Source organism: Pseudophryne corroboree, chromosome 1, assembly GCF_028390025.1.
Source record: "Pseudophryne corroboree isolate aPseCor3 chromosome 1, aPseCor3.hap2, whole genome shotgun sequence".
Classification (NCBI taxonomy): Eukaryota; Metazoa; Chordata; class Amphibia; order Anura; family Myobatrachidae; genus Pseudophryne; species Pseudophryne corroboree.
Window position 1 is genome coordinate 907746621 of NC_086444.1, and position 18708 is coordinate 907765328.

The 18708-nt window shown below is 46.7% G+C and overlaps 1 protein-coding gene across 8 annotated transcripts in view; it reads left to right on the forward strand.

The window, feature by feature from the left end:
• Positions 1 to 18708, forward strand: part of ADAD1 (adenosine deaminase domain containing 1) — a 660856-nt gene that overhangs the window by 583720 nt on the left and 58428 nt on the right. The window lies entirely within an intron of this gene.

Here is an 18708-nt window from a genome sequence, read left to right on the forward strand (position 1 = left end):
AATCCGGCACTGGCGAAAACCACGTGTATCGTTGAATTTGCCGCCGATACACGTGTTTTGGCGAATCACAGGCGGCTTAGCTCATTTGTGGCGCAATTTTCGCCTATTCCGATTCAACAAAAAAAAAGTGAAACGGCATGAGCGAAAACAAGTTAAAAAATTATCTAAAATGCCCGCAATTGAATACCCCGTGTTGAATTAGTGCTATTTCTTCAACCAGTCGATAAAACGACACTTAATTGAATACCCGTCAAGTCTACATGCTAATTAAGTGCTCTATATTTTTCAAGGGTTGGGTAGAATATCCCGGTGCATGGGATGCTGGCGCTCACTCCCTTTCGCCCGAGGCTCGGGTTCCCTTTGATTAAGCTGTAATACGAAACGGTCGTTAGGCAGGACAGCACACGTGCTAAACGTGTCTGTCAATTCATTAGCTAAAACCACTGTATATATGGGTATTTAAACCCTTAGAAATGTCTAAATGTGTGTGTATGTTATGTAACAAACTGCTGTGTGATTTCTTGTAGTGAGACGGATAGTGACAGCCGCTGTGAGCGGGACGTGCTCGTTAGTAGCATGGTGATATCACATGTGGCTGCATTATACTGGAGACCCAATATACAGTAGTTCAACAGGCTGACCGCTCATATATCAATCTATTAGATAGAAAGTGACACCTGTAAACAGATCCTGTCAGACCGCGGGGTGCGGTCAGCGAAATCATTACTGTCCGGACACATCTAATATGACTGTGCCGGGAGACGCCGGCCGCGGTCAGTGAGACTACCGCTCTCAGGGTGTATTTAATACACTTCCGAATTGCGAGTGCCGGGAGACGCCGGCCGTGATTGATTACAATACCGCTATCAGGGCATACTCTGATTTACAGTATACTATCCCAGACTGTGGGTGCCGAGACACGTTAGTCGCAACTAGTATGATTACTGCTGTCAGGGTACATCTAATAAACTCACAGACCGTGGGTGCCGGAAAGACTCCTGCGCGGTCAGAGAGACCACTGCTGCTCGCATATATTATTTGATCATAAACGGCAAGCGTTACATATAATCTCGCCATTGTGTCCATACATCCCTATATGCCACCCTAGAAATAATTGGGTTATATTGGTATTTGGACAGGCATAATATGTGGGACTTTGAACATTGATATGAACAGCGATATTGGCTGCCTCACACTTGCTGTTTGATGTCCAACAAATGGCACTAACAGTCATTGAACTATATTTCTCATACGTCCTAGAGGATGCTGGGGATGCTTCAAGAACCATGGGGTATAGACGGGAACCGCAGGAGACATGGGCACTTTAAGACTTTGAATGGGTGTGCACTGGCTCCTCCCTCTATGCCCCTCCTCCAGACTCCAGTTTAGATTCTGTGCCCAGTGAGACTGGTCACACACAGGGGAGCTCTACTGAGTTTCTTTGATTATTTTCAGGGAGCACTGCTGGCAGCAGTCTCCCTGCATCGTGGGACTGAGGGGAGAGAAGCAGACCTACTTTTGTGATTTTCAAGGCCCTGTTTCTTAGGCTACTGGACACCATTAGCTCCAGAGGGTCTGATCGCTAGGTACGCCTAGATGCTCGTTCCCGGAGCCGCGCCATCACCCCCCTTGCAGAGCCAGAAGTCAGAAGCCGGGTGAGTAGAAGAAGATCAGAAGACTTCAGTGACGGCAGAAGATTTCAGTGACTGCTTTGAGGTACCGCGCAGCGTGCGTGCTGCGCGCCATGCTCCCACATACAAGGCGGCACTGCAGGGGGGGGGGGGGGGCGCGCGCCCTGGGCAGCATAAAACCTCAATAGCAACTGGCATAAGAGTATACAGTGCCTGGGCACTAAATACAGACCCACGCTAGTATACATATATAAAAATAAGCGGGACTGAAGCGCGCCATTAAGGGGGCGTGGCTTAGCCCTCACAGCTCTAACCAGCGCCATTTTCTCCTCACAGAGACGCTGGTCCTTCCAAAACACTGCTGTACAGATCAGAGTGAAAAACGAGGGGGGGGCACAGTTGTTTGGTGCAATATAAGTTAAAAATAAAAGCACACTATATCATGAGCGCTGTGGAAATGAGCTGGTAAACTCCTTCTGTGTTTCCATGACAGAATGTACTGGGGTCTATCTCTTATTCGGTGGGTGTTTGGTACACGGGTGTCGGCATATCTGAGGCTGAGTGCTCTGCCACAAAGGGAATGACTATGTCGGTGCTGTCGACTCCTAATGGTACTTGGTACATGTAAATAAATGTCAGCATGTCAGTAGAGGTATATTTTTCCCAAGTGAAAACTATATGGGAGACACAGATGTGTGGGGGGGTGCCCCTGTTGGCACCAACAATATCTGACTGGATGGATATTGACATGATAATGTGATGCATATCAGAAAGAGCTATACCTATATGTATATGTATGTATAGTAAGGTTACGTAGGTCTGTGGTACGATCACAGACGTGATAATATTTATGGAGGGAGTCATATTCATAGAATTGATTTCTCTCAGACCCCTCAGGATCGCAAAAATGTTATTTTGCCCAGTTACTACACCCTGAGATCGACTCGAATAATCTTTCTTATATCGACCATAATGCTTCCTGATCAGATCCTCAAAATTGGCATTCAGTACCTGTTCATACACATTAGAACGTATTAACGTCACTAGGGACCCTGCTGTTCCTGACAAAAGGATATATGTATACGTATTAGATATATATAGATGTGTGTGTATAGGTGCATTTAAAGGTGTGTGTGTGTGTGTGTGTGTGTATATATATATATATATATAATGAATGCTGAGGTAAAGTTATTCCTTCTCATGGATAGAATAAAGTGAGAGTCACCCCCTGTTCTGCACGGGGCCCTGTCACAATGGATCGTATGCAGGAAGATATGTGATACTCTAATTATGTGTCCGCATGTATGTTGATTATACTTGCATTACATGCGCATGGGGGAGTAGTTGTATACAGGGTATTCCTTAAGTTGAGTCATGCCTATATCATTGCAGCATACTGCCGTGCGACTACAAGGGATATAGGACTTTTGTTTTCGCGGACCACTTCCATGGCGGTCTCGACTAGGAGGGCGTTGTGGATTCAACAATGGAATGCTGAGGCTGACTCCGAGAAGAACTGGAGTATCTTCCCCATGAAGGTGAAACCTGGTTTGAGGATGGCTTTGTTAAGTTGATCTTGGCAGATACCACTGGTAAGTCTACCTTCTTGACCTATGTTCCCTCACGGTTGGTGACGCATTTTTGTAGGATGCAGTCATTTCGACCAAATGGATACGGTTTTCCCTTTCTTTGCAGGTAGAGGAAGGTGAAAAGGTAAGAGGTCAGCAGCCTTTTCAAGTTCGCAGAAGCAAAAATCATCCTCTGTTTCTACCACATCCACCGCATGTCGCTGGGTCTATCTTGCGGGAGCCCACACCGGTGGGACCACGTCTAATACTCTTCAGTCAGTCCTGGAATGGACATGGACCAGTGAGTTTAAGAATAGAGTCCCAAGGGGGACATACTGGAGTTTCCAGACGATTCCCCTCACTGATTTTTCACATAGACCTTACCGATTCTCCTCTGGACGGGGAGGTAGTATGCGACGTCGTACAAGAGTTGGGTCAGGATCAGGTCATTGTCCTGCTGTCCCGGTCACACACAAAAAAAAAAAAAAAAAAAAGCTGTTACTCAAGTTTTTTTGTGCTTCTGAGGCCGGACGGCTCGGTAAGAGCAATCCCAAAAATTTCTACTTAAGAAGTTGAACTACAAGATGGAATCTCTCAGGGCAGGGATCTCCAATCTGTAAAAGGAGAAAGAGGGTCTAAGTACGGTTTATTCCGCATTAGGCTTACCTGGGTTTGCTATTCAGGATTGTCATTGCCAATTCACCGGAGTGATGGCGATATGATGGTTTTCCTTCAATAGTAAGAGTCATTATTATTCTGTACTGGGACGCTTTCCTGAGTACGGCGAGGTCAGGGAACAAGTGGTGCAAAATTTTATTTTCTCCCTGACAGTTCTTCAACAAAGTGGTTGGCTCCTGAACTTGCCAGAATCACTGTTGATCCCAACGACGCGGTTGTCGGTGTTGGGAATAATGTTAGATACAGAACTGTTGAGAGTTTGTTTCTTCCAGTGGAAAAAGCTCTGAGGATCCAGAGTCGGATCAGATCTGCAACAGTGTCAATCCATCAATACGTTCCGTTGATGAAAAAGATGGTTGCGGCCTACGAGGCCATACAGTGAGCAGGTTAAATGCCAGAGTGGTTTTAGCGGGACCAGTTGGACATGTGGTCCGGGTCTCACCTGCACATGCACCGGAAAATAATCCTATCTTCCAGGACCAGAATCTCCTGTGGTGGCTGCGCAGTTCTCACCTCCTAGAGGGACAAAGGTTCGGGATCCAGGATTGGATCCTGGTGTCCATGGATGCAAGTCTCCGAGGCTGTGGAGCAGTCATTCAGGGGGAAGAATTTCCAGGGAAAATGGTCAAGCCAGGAAGCTTGTCTGCAATAAACATTCTGGAATTAAGGGCTATTTACAACGGCCTTCTGCAAGCGGAACATCTTCTTTGCGATCTGCCCGTCTTAATTCAGTCTGACAACTTAACAGCAGTGGCGTATGTAAACCGCCAGGGCGGAACGAAGAGCAGAGCGGCAATGGCAGAAGCCACAAAAGTTTTCCGCTGGTCGGAAAGACATGTAAGCGTTCTGTCAGCGGTCTTCATTCCGGGTGTAGACAACTGGGAAGCAGACTTCCTCAACAGACACGATCTCCATCCAGGAGAGTGGGGTCTTCATCAAGAGGTCTTTGCAGAAGTGACAAGTCGTTGGGGGATTGCTCATATAGACAGGATGGCATCTCGCCTCAACAAAAAACTTCAGAGATCTTGTTCCAGGTTGAGGGACCCTCAAGCAATAGCAGTGGACGCCCTAGTGACACCGTGGGTGTTTTAGTCGGTATATGTGTTCCCTCTGATTCCACTCATTCCAAAAGTGATAAAGATCATAAGAAGAACAAGGGTTCAGGCAATCCTCATTGTTCCAGACTGGCCAAGGAGGGCTTGGTATCCAGTTCTTCAGGAATTGCTCATAGGAGATCCCTGTCCTCTTCCTCCACGAGAGGATCTGTTACAGCAGGGGCCGTGCGTGTAACAAGACTTACCGCGGCTTCGTTTGACGGCTTGGAGGTTGAGCACATGATCCTAGCCCGAAGGGGTATTCCCGGTGAAGTAATTCCCACACTGCTTCAGGCTAGAAAAGAGGTAACGGCGAAACATTAATCACCGTATTTGGAGAAAATATGTGTCTTGGTGTGAATCCAAGGAGGCTCCTACGGAAGAACTTCGGCTAGGCCGTTTTCTCCATCTTCGGCGGGTGTCTGAATTGGCGGCTTTGTCTCACAAGAGCCCCTATTTGATCTTTCATGAAGATAGAGCGGAGTTGAGAACTTGTTAGCAATTTCTGCCTAAAGTGGTGTCATTGTTTCACATAAACAACCTATTGTGGTGCCAGTGGCTACTGATGCCTTTGAGGAATCGAAGTTTCTAGATGTGGTCAGAGCTTTGAAAATGTATGTAGCCAGAACGGCTCAGTTTAGGACAATGGATGCTCTGTTGTCCTGTATGATCCCGACGAGATTGGGACTCCTGCTTCCAAGCAGACTATGGCACGCTGGATCTGTAATACGATTCAGCAAGCTCATTCTACGGCTGGTTTGCCGTACCGAAATCGGTGAAGGCCCATTCTACCAGAAAGGTGGACTCATCCAGGGCGGCTGCACGAGGGGTCTCTGCATTACGGCTTTGCCGAGCAATTACTTGGTCGGGTCCAAACACCTTTGAGAGGTTTTACAAGTTTGATACTCTGGCTGTTGAGGACCTCTTGTTGGGTCAGTCCGTTCTGCAGTCATCCACACTCTCCCGTCCGTTCTAGAGCTTTGGTGTAAACCCCATGGTTCTTGAAGCATCCTCTAGGACGTATGAGAAAATAGGATTTTAATACCTACCGGTAAATCTTTTTCTCTTAGTCCGTAGAGGATGCTGGGGACTCCAAAAGGACCATGGGGTATAGACGGGATCTGCAGGAGACTTGGGCACTTTAAGACTTTAAATGGGTGTGAACTGGCTCCTCCCTCTATGCCCCTCATCCGTACTGTATCTGCAGTTATTGGGTATGTTTACACACATGGTGTGTTGCGTGTAAGTCAGCGTGTTGCTGACGATATTCATGCCATGGCATGCGTTATGCTGTTGTTGGTTGTGTTTACACACACAGGTTGTGTTATGCTTTATGTCAGCGTATTGCTGCATATTCTTCATGCCGTCGGCTGGTGTTCTATTGAATGCCAACGTTCTGCGGCATACTGGAGGTGTGAGCTGGTAAAATGCTCACCGTGGTTTATCAATAAATTCTTTCCTCGAAATGTCCGTCTCCCTGGGCACAGTTACTTAAACTGGAGTCTGGAGGAGGGGCATAGAGGGAGGAGCCAGTTCACACCCATTCAAAGTCTTAAAGTGCCCATGTCTCCTGCGGATCCTGTCTATACCCCATGGTTCTTGGTTTTGGTTCATGCTGTTAACTGGTTAGTTGAATGCCATGTTGTACGGTGTGTTGTGGACTGGTATGTGTCTCACCCTTGGTTAACAAAAATCCTTTCCTCGAAATGTCCGTCTCCCTGGGCACAGTTCCTATAACTGAGGTCTGGAGGAGGGGCATAGAGGGAGGAGCCAGTTCACACCCATTTAAAGTCTTAAAGTGCCCATGTCTCCTGCGGATCCCGTCTATACCCCATGGTCCTTTTGGAGTACCCAGCATCCTCTACGGACTAAGAGAAAAGGATTTACCGGTAGGTATTAAAATCCTATTACATCAAGCACTATTATGTGCTAAGAGTGAAGTCTCACCACTAATCTTCAATTGATTGAATCTAGCAGTTTATTTATGATCTCATATGTGTATCCATAAATTTCAATAAAGAAAGCACTCCACTGGGATATACAACATTTTACTAAGAGATGGATATATGATATGCCTTTATCACAGACAGCTATAAATAGATGTCCTGTACATATTATGTTATTTGTGATGGAAAGTCAGCCATAAAAGAATAAGCTCATGGTATAAAACTGATACAAGCATATCCTCTCTCAAATAATACAAGCGGTTACAAAATTGCAACAATTTAAAAATTTGAAACAGTACCCTATGAGATCACAGGAATAAGTGATACACATCCCTAAGTGGGAGAATAATAACTACACACACAAATAGTGGTTTAGCTTTTTAATATCACATTTATTTTGTACACAATTTTATTTAATTTTTCACATGCACATGTTTTGTAAGCTTTAATGTATATTTAATAAAAGTTATATTTTAATTGATCGATGGTCATCTACCTTTTGGGGTGTTGACTTTAAGAAAATGTAAGTGTATCCGTGTCTGTGTGTGCCCTAACTAAGGAATACTTTTTTCTTTCTGTTAATACTACATGTTTAGTTATATTCCAGGAGCACCCACCTATAATGATATTGTGATATTCACTTAAATGATAAGCGGGGAAAGAACTACTACACATAATTGATTAGTAAATGTATTTTTGTCTGTGCAACATTTTCTCTTCTGTGGCGCTCAGAATACCGACATTGGCATCCCGATGATGAAGATCCCGACAGAGGTGATGTTATGTATTCTGTCTCAGCCCCTAACCTTAATCCTCCGTTACCTCATTTAACCCTAACCTCCCGGACGAGTGCCTAACCCTTACCTTCTCAGTAAGTTCCTAAACCTAACCCTACACAACCCGCTGCCTAAACCTAACCCTCCCCCCTTAGTGCCTACACCCATCCACCCCCCACCCCATTGGTGCCCTAACCCTCCCCCTGTTTGAAGCCTATCCTCCCTACGCAAACTAAACCTAACACGCCATATGTCTGGTAAAGTCATGTGTCGTCGTCGTCCCCCCCCCCCTTCCCCATCAGGGCCATAACTAGGGTTGTGCAAGCGGTGACTGGCTCACAGTGTGTATGCACTGTGGGCACAGAACTGCCGGCAGCACTCGCATTAATGCCTGCCACTAGCTAGCTCCTTGCTGCAGTGCCTGGCTACTTCTTATGGTGTTAAATAGCTATGCTGCGGTGCAGTTTACCCATTTACCTGTCCGCACTTTTCCGCCAGCGCTGCCAGTCATCCCCCATGTGGGCTGCTCAATCCTCCTGTCATGCAGTGGACGCCCAGGTCCTGGAGCACATGGTCGACTATGCTGTGAGGGTTGAGCATGCTGTGAGTGAAACCTACAGTATGTACAATGGGGGAGACACAGACTCTCTTCTCTCTCTATAAGGGACTCTACCTGGTGTAATGTGTATAAGGAGCTCTACCATCTTATAATGTGTATACGAGGCTCTACCATGGTTTAATGTTTATAAGGGGCTCTACTGTGGTGTAATGTGTATAAGGGCTCTACCGTTGCATAATGTGCATAAGGGGCTGTATGTGGCATAACTTGCATAAGGCACTCTAAGTGGTGTAATGTGCGTAAGGGGTACTTCTGTGTTGTGTAATGTACTGTAACTAATGGATACTACTGTGTGGTACTATTCTCTAGCCGTGCTCCTTCCCCATGAAGACATACCCCTATATGTTTTGCACGCACTGTCTCTGTTTTAAATGTGGGGGGAGGCACCAATTCTTTCTGGAACAGGGCACCAAAATGTCTAGTTACAGCTCTGGACTAAAAATATAATCAGACAATTTTGAAACTAACCCATGTTTCTGACAGACTTTGAGGTACAGCATACAAGTGTCTAGTACATTCATACCCTCTTAAAGGCACAATAAATAGTAACATACATAGTAACATAGTATCTGAGGTTGAAAAAAGACAATTGTCCATCGAGTTCAACCTATTTGTGGTGTCCTATGCATGATGATTTGACTAAAATTTCTGACTGATGCTGCTGTCAGCCGTTGCATTTTATCCCTATTATAGTAACTATAATGCATGACTATGCACCATACCCCTGGATATCCTTATCCAATAGGAATTTATCTAACCCATTCTTAAAGGTGTTGACAGATTCCGCCATTACAACTCCCTCGGGCAGGGAATTCCAAACACGTATTGTCCTTACCGTGAAAAAGCCTTTACGCCGTATTGTGCGGAATCTCCTCTCCTCTAACCTACGAGTCCTCTGTGTTGATCTAACCAAAAACAGGTCCCGCGCAAGCTCTGTGTATTGTCCCCTTATATATTTGTAGATGTTGATCATATCCCCTCTTAGTCTCCGCTTTTCCAATGTAAACATGCCTAGTCTTTCAAGCCTTTCCTTGTATTCCATCGTCTCCATGCCCTTAATTAGTTTGGTCGCCCTCCTCTGTACCTTTTCAAGCTCCAGAATATCCTTTTTGTAGTACGGTGCCCAGAATTGTACACAGTATTCAAGGTGTGGCCTCACTAGTGATTTATATAACGGGAGTATAATACTCTCGTCCCTAGCATCAATACCCCGTTTTATGCATGCTAATATCTTATTAGCCTTCTTTGCTGCAGTCCTGCTTTGGGTACTACTGCTTAGCTTGCTATCTATGAGGACACCTAAGTCCTTTTCCAGTACAGAATCCCCTAATTTTACCCCATTTAGTAGGTAGGTGTAATTTTTGTTCTTGTTACCACAGTGCATTACCTTACACTTGTCTGTGTTGAAGCGCATTCTCCATTTGGCTGCCCATGCTTCTAATTTAACTAAGTCGTTCTGAAGAGACTCGGCATCCTCCTCTGTATTTATAGCCTTACACAATTTGGTATCATCTGCAAAAATTGACACCATGCTCTCTAGACCTTCTGTTAGGTCGTTAATGAAAATATTGAACAATAGCGGTCCTAATACTGAGCCTTGCGACACACCACTTAGCACTTCAGTCCAAGTTGAAAAAGATCCATTAACCACAACGCGCTGCTTCCTATTATCTAACCAGTTTTTGACCCAAGTGCATATTGTGCTTCCTAGCCCTGATTCTTGTAGCTTGTAGATAAGTCTCATGTGTGGTACAGTATCGAACGCTTTGGCAAAGTCTAAAAAGATTACATCCACGTCTTTACCCTGATCTAGGTTTGCGCTTACTGTTTCATAAAAGCCAAGTAAGCTGGTTTGACAGGATCTGTCCTTCATAAACCCATGTTGATTCCTTTTAATGACATTATTGGTTTCAAGGAACTTCTGAATACTATCTCTTAGAATACCTTCCAATACTTTCCCCACTATAGATGTAAGACTAACTGGTCTATAATTACCTGGTTCAGCTTTACTTCCCTTTTTGAATATAGGCACTACTTCCGCTATACGCCAGTCTTTGGGAACCATACCTGATATAACTGAATCATCAAAGATAGCGGTTTTGCCAGTTCAGAGTGAAGCTCCATTAGAACCCTTGGATGAATACCATCGGGCCCTGGTGATTTATTAATCTTTAAATGTTTTAATCGGTCACAGACTACTTCCTCGCTTAAATAAGTACCTATCAGTGTGATATTCTCATTGAGATTGTGTGTCAGTCCCTGAATTGGGTCCTCTCTAGTGAATACTGTTGAAAAAAACTCATTTAGTGTGTCCGCTATGTCATTATCATTTTTGCTTAAGACTCCCAACTTGTCTTTTAAAGGGCCTATACTCTCCTTCTTTAATCTCTTGCTATTAATGTATTTAAAGAATTTTTTGGGATTCGCTTTGCTTTCCTTTGCTACAAGTTTTTCAGTTTCTACTTTAGCCGCTCTTATTTCCTTTTTGCAATTTTTGTTACATTCCTTATAGTGCTGAAATGACTCTGCTTCCCCGTCAGATTTGTATTTTTTAAATGCTCGCCTTTTCTTGCCCTTAAGTTCCTTAATCTTTTTGTTAAGCCACATCGGTTTATGATTTTTATTCCCTTTTTTGCTACTCATAGGAATATATTTGAGTGTATTTTTAGCTAGCAGGAATTTTAGTACCTCCCATTTCTCCGTAGTATTTTTTCCTAAAAACAAACCTTCCAATTCAATATCCCTGAAAAATACCCTCATCTTTTCAAAATTTGCTTTGCTAAAGTTTAAAGTCCTAGTTGAGCCAGTATAGGGCTGTTTGTAGAAACTGATATTGAATGTGACCATATTGTGGTCGCTGTTTCCTATGGGTTCCCCTACTATAATACCTGATACCAAATCCCCATTGTTTGTTAATACCAGGTCTAAGATTGCATTGTACCTAGTTGGTTCCTCAATTAGTTGGATTAAGTAGTTATCATTTAGTGTGTTTAAAAACATATTGCCCCTAGCAGTATCACATGAATCGTTTTTCCAGTTTATCTCTGGATAGTTAAAATCTCCCATCACTACTATGTCTCCTACTCCTGCTGCTCTTTCAATTTGCTTTAGTAACAATTCATCATCAGATGCGTTGATACCAGGCGGCCTATAGCATACACCCAATACTAACTTTTTTATTCCTTTTTCCCCGCATGCAATTTCTACCCATAATGTCTCAACAGTGTCTACAGTCCCCTCCTGAATATCTTCCCGTATATTAGGTTTTAAAAACGGCTTTACGTAAAGACACACCCCTCCACCCTTTTTATTTAGTCTGTCTCTCCTAAACAGTGTATAGCCCTCTAGATTGAATGTCCAATCATGAGATTCATCCCACCAAGTTTCAGTAATGCCTATGATATCATACTGTTTGCTTGCTGCAAGTATTTCTAGTTCACCCTTTTTACCAGTAATGCTTCTGGCGTTTACATACATACAACTAAGATAAGTATTTTCCCTTGCGTTAGGGACCTCTTTCACCTTATGTGGCAAGGATGACCTGTAATCGTCATTGGTTAATGCTTTGGTAAAATCCCTTTTAGTACCCATGTTAGTAACCTTACCGCCTGCTCTTACCCTCCCCCCAACTTCTCCCCCAATTCGTTTACTACCGCCATCCCCACTATTCTCACTGCATGACCCGTAGTTTCTAGCTAAACCCTCCCCCCAGGCTCCTAGTTTAAAATCTCCTCCAACCTTCTAACCATCCTTCCCCCCCAGCACCGCTGCCCCCTCCTCAGTCAGGTGCAATCCGTCACGACAACAGAGATGGCGCCTGACTGAGAAGTCCGCCCAGTGTTCCAGGAACACAAACCCCTCTTTCCTGCACCAATCCCTAAGCCACACATTTACCTCCCTAATCTCCCTCTGCCTCCCTGGACTAGCGCGTGGCACGGGTAATAATTCAGAGAATATTACCTTAGATGTCCTTGCCTTCAGTTTCTTTCCTAAGTCCCTATAGTCTTTCTTAAGGACATCCCACCTTCCGCTAACTTTGTCATTGGTGCCAACGTGCACCAAGACCGCCGGGTCTTTGCCAGCCCCTCCCAACAATCTATCCACCCGGTCCGCGATGTGCCGTACCCGAGCACCCGGGAGACAACAGACTGTACGGCGATCACGGTCCCGGTAGCAGATTGTCCTATCTGCCTTCCTGATGATAGAATCCCCTACCACCACCGGGATGCGGTCAAGATGCCGCCGGACGGAATCCCGGCGGTCGAAATACCGACACCGGAATCCCGACCGCCACAATCCCGACATATTCTCCCTCCGTGGATGCCCACGACACCCATAGAGGGAGAATATAATAGTGTGCCGAGCGTAGCGAGGCACCGTGCCCGCAGCGTGGCGAGCGAAGCGAGCCCGCAAGGGGCTGCGTTCCGCTCACCACCCCTGTCGGGATTGTGTGGTCGGGATTCCGGCGTCGGTATTTCGACCGCCGGGATTCCGACCGGCGGCATTTAGTACTGATCCCATATCACCATCTGACTAGGTACCTCTCTATCTTTTATCCCAACCGCGCCAGAGGGACCGCACCTCTGGATGCTAGAGGGAGCAGTCTCCTCCGGCACCGTCATTTCTTCACTATCATCCTCCGATTCCTCGTCCAATCGGGCAAATTTGTTCGGGTTTGATAGTTCGGAGATGTCGTGCCTACCCCTCTTTTTCTTCCTTCTAACTGTGACCCAACTGGCTACCTGATCATCATCCTCTTCTACCAGTGACCCCTCCCGCAACTCCTCCACCGTTCTGTCTAAACTACGCTCGAGATTGTGAATCTCCCTCAGTCGCGTAACGGTTTGCTCTAGATCAGTTACCTGGGCTTCCAGGGCAACCGTTCGCACACACCTCGTGCAGATGTATTCACACTGGGCCGGTAGCTCCAGGTGTGCATACATCTTGCACGACATGCACTGAGTGAGGTCCTCAATCACAGCCCCTCCCATATTGTTTGTAAGGTCTAACTCCCTGTTACACTCAAAGAAAAAGCGGCAAAAATAAAAAGTAGAAGACAAGCAATCTCACTTATACAATAATTAAGCTGGCTTTTACTTATCTATCTTTGTGCGGTTCTTGGTCCTTCACTTTTATGCAGCCGTAGTACTCTCTCCTGCGGCACCTATACTCCACTTAGCAGTTGCAGTTGTTCCAGCTCACTGCTCCTCCTTTTCACTCGGCTTCCAGCTCCTGCTAAGAAAAAACAAAAAAGCAAAAAACAAAACAAACAAAAAAATGCCCCTCACACCCGCACAATCACAGCCCCTCTGCTACTCCAAGTAAGAGACCCTCTCACTCACAAGGTCAGCCCCTTGCAGCCTCACCAGAAGTTTAATGGTACTGCAAATGTGTGTTCCTGATTGTGTATTATAAAACTCACCTTTTTCTGTATTCTAACTCACCTTTTTGCTGTTTACAACTCACACTTAGAAATCCCAGCAGCACTTGGAAGAGACCAGCCCCACAGAGTAATACATTTTGAAGATTGTAGTGGTGTGTTTAGACTAGACGATTTACTAAATACCAAAAATAACAAAAATGGTGCAATAATAACTAGAATGTAACGTTGTGTTTAAAAAATAAAACCTTGTAAATAGTATATTACAAAAATAAAGAATTACTTACAGTGGTTTGAAGTTACTTACAGGACTTTGAATGGGTGTGAACTGGCTCCTCCCTCTATGCCCCTCCTCCAGACCTCAGTTAGATTCTGTGCCCAGAGAGACTGGACACACACTAGGGGAAGCTCTACAGAGTTTCTCTAGAAAAGACTTTTGTTAGGTTTATTATTTTCAGGGAGCACTGCTGGCAACAGGCTCCCTGCATCGTGGTACTGAGGGGAGAGAAGCAGACCTACTTCTGTGAGTTTAAAGGCTCTGCTTCTTAGGCTACTGGACACCATTAGCTCCAGAGGGTCCAATCACTTGGTGCGCCTGGCTGCTCGTTCCCGGAGCCGCGCCGCCATCCCCCTCACAGCCTGAAGAGAGAAGCCGGTGAGTAGCAGAAGCAAGAAGACTTCAGATGCGGCAGAAGACTTCTGATCTTTGGAGGTACCGCGCAGCGCGCCATTGCTCCCACACATCAACGACACTATATGGGTGCAGGGGGGGCGCCCAGGGCAGCAATTAAACCTCATTTTTGGGCACTGGCAAGGCAGTATACAGTGCATAGGCACTGTATACAGACCCCCGCCAGTATAAATAAACGCGGGACAGAAGCGCGCCATGTAGGGGGCGGGGCTTCATCCTCCAGCTCTAATCAGCGCCATTTTCTCTCCACAGCAAGCTGCAGAGACGCTGGTCCTGGCCCTTCACTTCTGTATCAAGTAACAGGGTGCAAAAGCAGGGGGGGCACAGCATATTTGGTGTTGTATTGATTTACATATAAAAGCGCTGCTAGGTCTGGGGTTTGTAAATTCTTTCAGACCGGGTGCAGCGCTGGGTGTGAGCTGGCAAACTCCTTTTCTGTCTCTCTGAAGGGCCTTACTGTGGGTCTGTCCCCTGTAGCTCAGTGTGATTGTGGGTGTCGGTACACGTGTGTCGACATGTCTGAGGCTGGATGCTCTTCCCAGGAGGAGGCTGGTGCGGGGGCAGAACAGACTGTGGGAGTGACTCCGTCGGCACCGCCGTCGCCTGATTGGGTGGATATGTGGAATGTTTTAAATGCAAGTGTGGCTTTGTTGCATAAGAGATTAGACAAATCTGAGTCTCAGAACCAAGCATGGAGACAATCCATGGGAGAGGTTTTGTCACAAACTCAGACTTCAGGGTCACAGAAGCGTACGTTTACCCAGATAGCAGATACGGATACCGACACGGATTCAGACTCCAGTGTCGACTATACTGATGCCAAGTTGAATCCCAAACTGGCTAAGAGCATTCAGTACATGATTGTGGCTATAAAGGATGTGGTACATATCACTGAGGACCCTGCTGTCCCTGAGACGAGGGTCTGTATGTTTAAAGGAAAGAAACCTGAGGTAACGTTTCCTCCCTCTCATGAACTTAATGCTCTTTTTGAAAAGGCTTGGGAAGCTCCTGACAAAAAGTGGCTGATTCCCAGGAGAATTTCTATGGCATACCTGTTTCCCTCTGATGATAGGTTAGGGTGGGAGTCATCTCCCATGGTGGACAAAGCTCTGGCGCGATTGTCCAAGAAGGTGGCGCTACCACCCCCTGACACGGCAGCCCTTAAAGATCCTGCAGATCGTAAACCGGAAACTACTTTGAAATCTATTTATGTCACTACGGGTACGCTGCTTAGGCCGGCCGTAGCATCAGCATGGGTGAGTAGCGCGATTGAAAAATGGGCAGATAACTTGTCATCTGACTTAGACACCCTGGATAAGGATTGTGTGCTTTTGACACTGGGTCATATCAAGGACGCTGCAGTCTATCTAAGGGAGGCTGCGAGAGATATTGGCCTCTTGGGATCAAGGGCCAATGCCATGGCAATCTCGGCTAGGAGGGCGTTGTGGACTCATCAATGGAATGGTGATGCTGATTCTAAAAAGGCTATGGAGGCTCTGCCCTATAAAGGTGGAGTTTTGTTTGGAGAAGGTCTCGCGGACCTGGTTTCTACAGCTACCGCGGGTAAGTCTTCATTTCTGCCTTTTGTCCCTACACAGCAGAAGAAAACGACTCACTATCAGATGCAGTCCTTTCGGTCTAATAAATTCAAGAAAGGATGAGGGTCCTCCTTCCTTGCGGCTAGAGGTAAGGGAAGGGGAAAAAGGTCGCCGGCTGTGGCTAGCTCCCAGGAGCAGAAGTCCTCCCCGGCTTCTGCTAAATCCACCTCATGACGCTGGGGGAGTCCGCCCCGGTGGGGGCGCGTCTTCAGCTCTTCAGTCAGGTCTGGGTTGACTCGGGCCTAGATCCTTGGGTGCTGGAAATTGTGACCCAAGGATACAAACTGGAGTTTCAAGACGTGCCCCCACACCGATTTTTCAAATCGGCCTTGCCAGCTTCTCTTCCGGAAAGGGAGGTAGTGTGTGCTGCAATACACAAGCTGTGTCAGCAGCAAGTCATTGTCGCGGTACCCCCGTCACAACGGGGGGAAGGGTTTTATTCAAGCCTGTTCATGGTCCCAAAGCCGGATGGTTCGGTCAGACCGATTCTGAACTTAAAATCCCTCAAACTGTTTTTAAAAAGATTCAAATTCAAGATGGAATCTCTCCGAGCAGTGATCTCCAGTCTGGAAGGGGGGGATTTTATGGTGTCAGTCGACATAAAGGATGCTTACCTGCATGTCCCCATATATCCTCCTCAGGCGTACCTGAGGTTCGCTGTTCAGGATTGTCATTACTGGTTTCATACGTTGCCGTTTGGTCTTTCCACGGCCCCGAGGATTTTCACCAAAGTAATGGCGGAAATGATGGTGCTCCTGCGCAAGTAAGGGCTCACAATTATCACGTACTTGGACGATCTCCTGATAAAGGCGAGATCAAAGGAGCAGTTACTGAAAAACGTTGCGCTCTCCCTGACGGTACTGCAACAACATGGCTGGCTCCTAAATTTGCCAAAGTCACAGTTGATTCCGACAACACGGCTGTCGTTCTTGGGCATGATTCTGGACACGGAACTACAGAGAATTTTTCTCCCGTTCGAAAAAGCTCTGGAAATCCAGAACATGGTCAAGGGAATTCTGAAACCAGCAAGAGTGTCGATTCATCAATGCACTCGAGTGCTGGGGAAGATGATGGTGGCTTACGAGGCCATCCCGTTTGGCAGGTTTCATGCCAGAGTTTTTCAGTGGGACCTGTCGGACAAGTGGTCCGGGTCCCATTTACACATGCACAGGAAGATATGCCTATCTCCCAGGGCCAGGATTTCTCTCCTGTGGTGGCTCCAAAGTTCTCAACTCCTAGAGGGTCGCAGGTTCGGGATCCAAGATTGGATCCTGGTGTCCACGGATGCGAGTATCCGAGGTTGGGGAGCGGTCACACAGGGGGAAAATTTCCAGGGAAAATAGTCGAGCCAAGAAGCTTGTCTACACATAAACATTCTGGAATAAAGGGCCATTTACAACGGCCTGGTTCAAGCGGAACATCTGCTTCTCGGCCTACCCGTCCTGATTCAGTCGGACAACATAACAGCGGTGGCGCACATAAACCGCCAAGGCTTAACAAGGAGCAGAGCGGCGATGGCGGAGACCACAAGGATTCTTTGCTGGGCGGAAAAACATGCCAGCGCTCTGTCAGCGGTCTTCATTCCAGGCGTGGACAACTGGGAAGCAGACTTCCTCAGCAGACACGATCTCCATCCAGGAGAGTGGGGTCTTCATCAAGAGGTCTTTGCAGAAGTGACGAGTCGTTGGGGACTTCCTCAAATAGATATGATGGCGTCTCGCCTCAACAAGAAGCTTCAGACGTATTGTTCCAGGTTAAAGGACCCTCAAGCGATAGCAGTGGACGCACTGGTGACACCGTGGGTGTTTCAGTCGGTCCATGTGTTCCCTCCACTTCCACTCATCCCAAAGGTGATAAGGATCATAAGAAGAACAGGGGTTTCAGGCGATACTCGTTGTTCCAGATTGGCAACGGAGGGCCTGGTATCCGGATCTTCAGGAATTACTCATAGGAGATCCCTGGCCTCTTCCTCTAAGAGAGGATCGGTTACAGCAGGGACGTGCGTGTACCAGGACTTACAGTGGTTGCGTTTGACGGCATGGCGGTTGAACGCCAAATCTTAGCTCGTAAGGGTATTCCCGGAGAGGTCATCCCCACTCTACTGAAAGCTAGAAAGGAGGTAACGGCGAAGCATTACCACCGTATTTGGAGAAAATGTGTCTTGGTGCGAATCCAAGAAGGCCCCTATGGAAGAATTTCAGCTGGGTCGGTTTCTCCATTTTCTCTAACGTCCTAAGTGGATGCTGGGGACTCCGTAAGGACCATGGGGAATAGCGGCTCCGCAGGAGACTGGGCACATCTAAAGAAAGCTTTAGGACTATCTGGTGTGCACTGGCTCCTCCCCCTATGACCCTCCTCCAAGCCTCAGTTAGATCTCTGTGCCCGAACGAGAAGGGTGCACACTAGGGGCTCTCCTGAGCTTCTTAGTGAAAGTTTTAGTTTAGGTTTTTTATTTTGAGTGAGACCTGCTGGCAACAGGCTCACTGCATCGAGGGACTAAGGGGAGAAGAAGCGAACTCACCTGCGTGCAGAGTGGATTGGGCTTCTTAGGCTACTGGACATTAGCTCCAGAGGGACGATCACAGGCCCAGCCATGGATGGGTCCCAGAGCCGCGCCGCCGGCCCCCTTACAGAGCCAGAAGACAGAAGAGGTCCGGAAAATCGGCGGCAGAAGACATCCTGTCTTCACCAAGGTAGCGCACAGCACTGCAGCTGTGCGCCATTGCT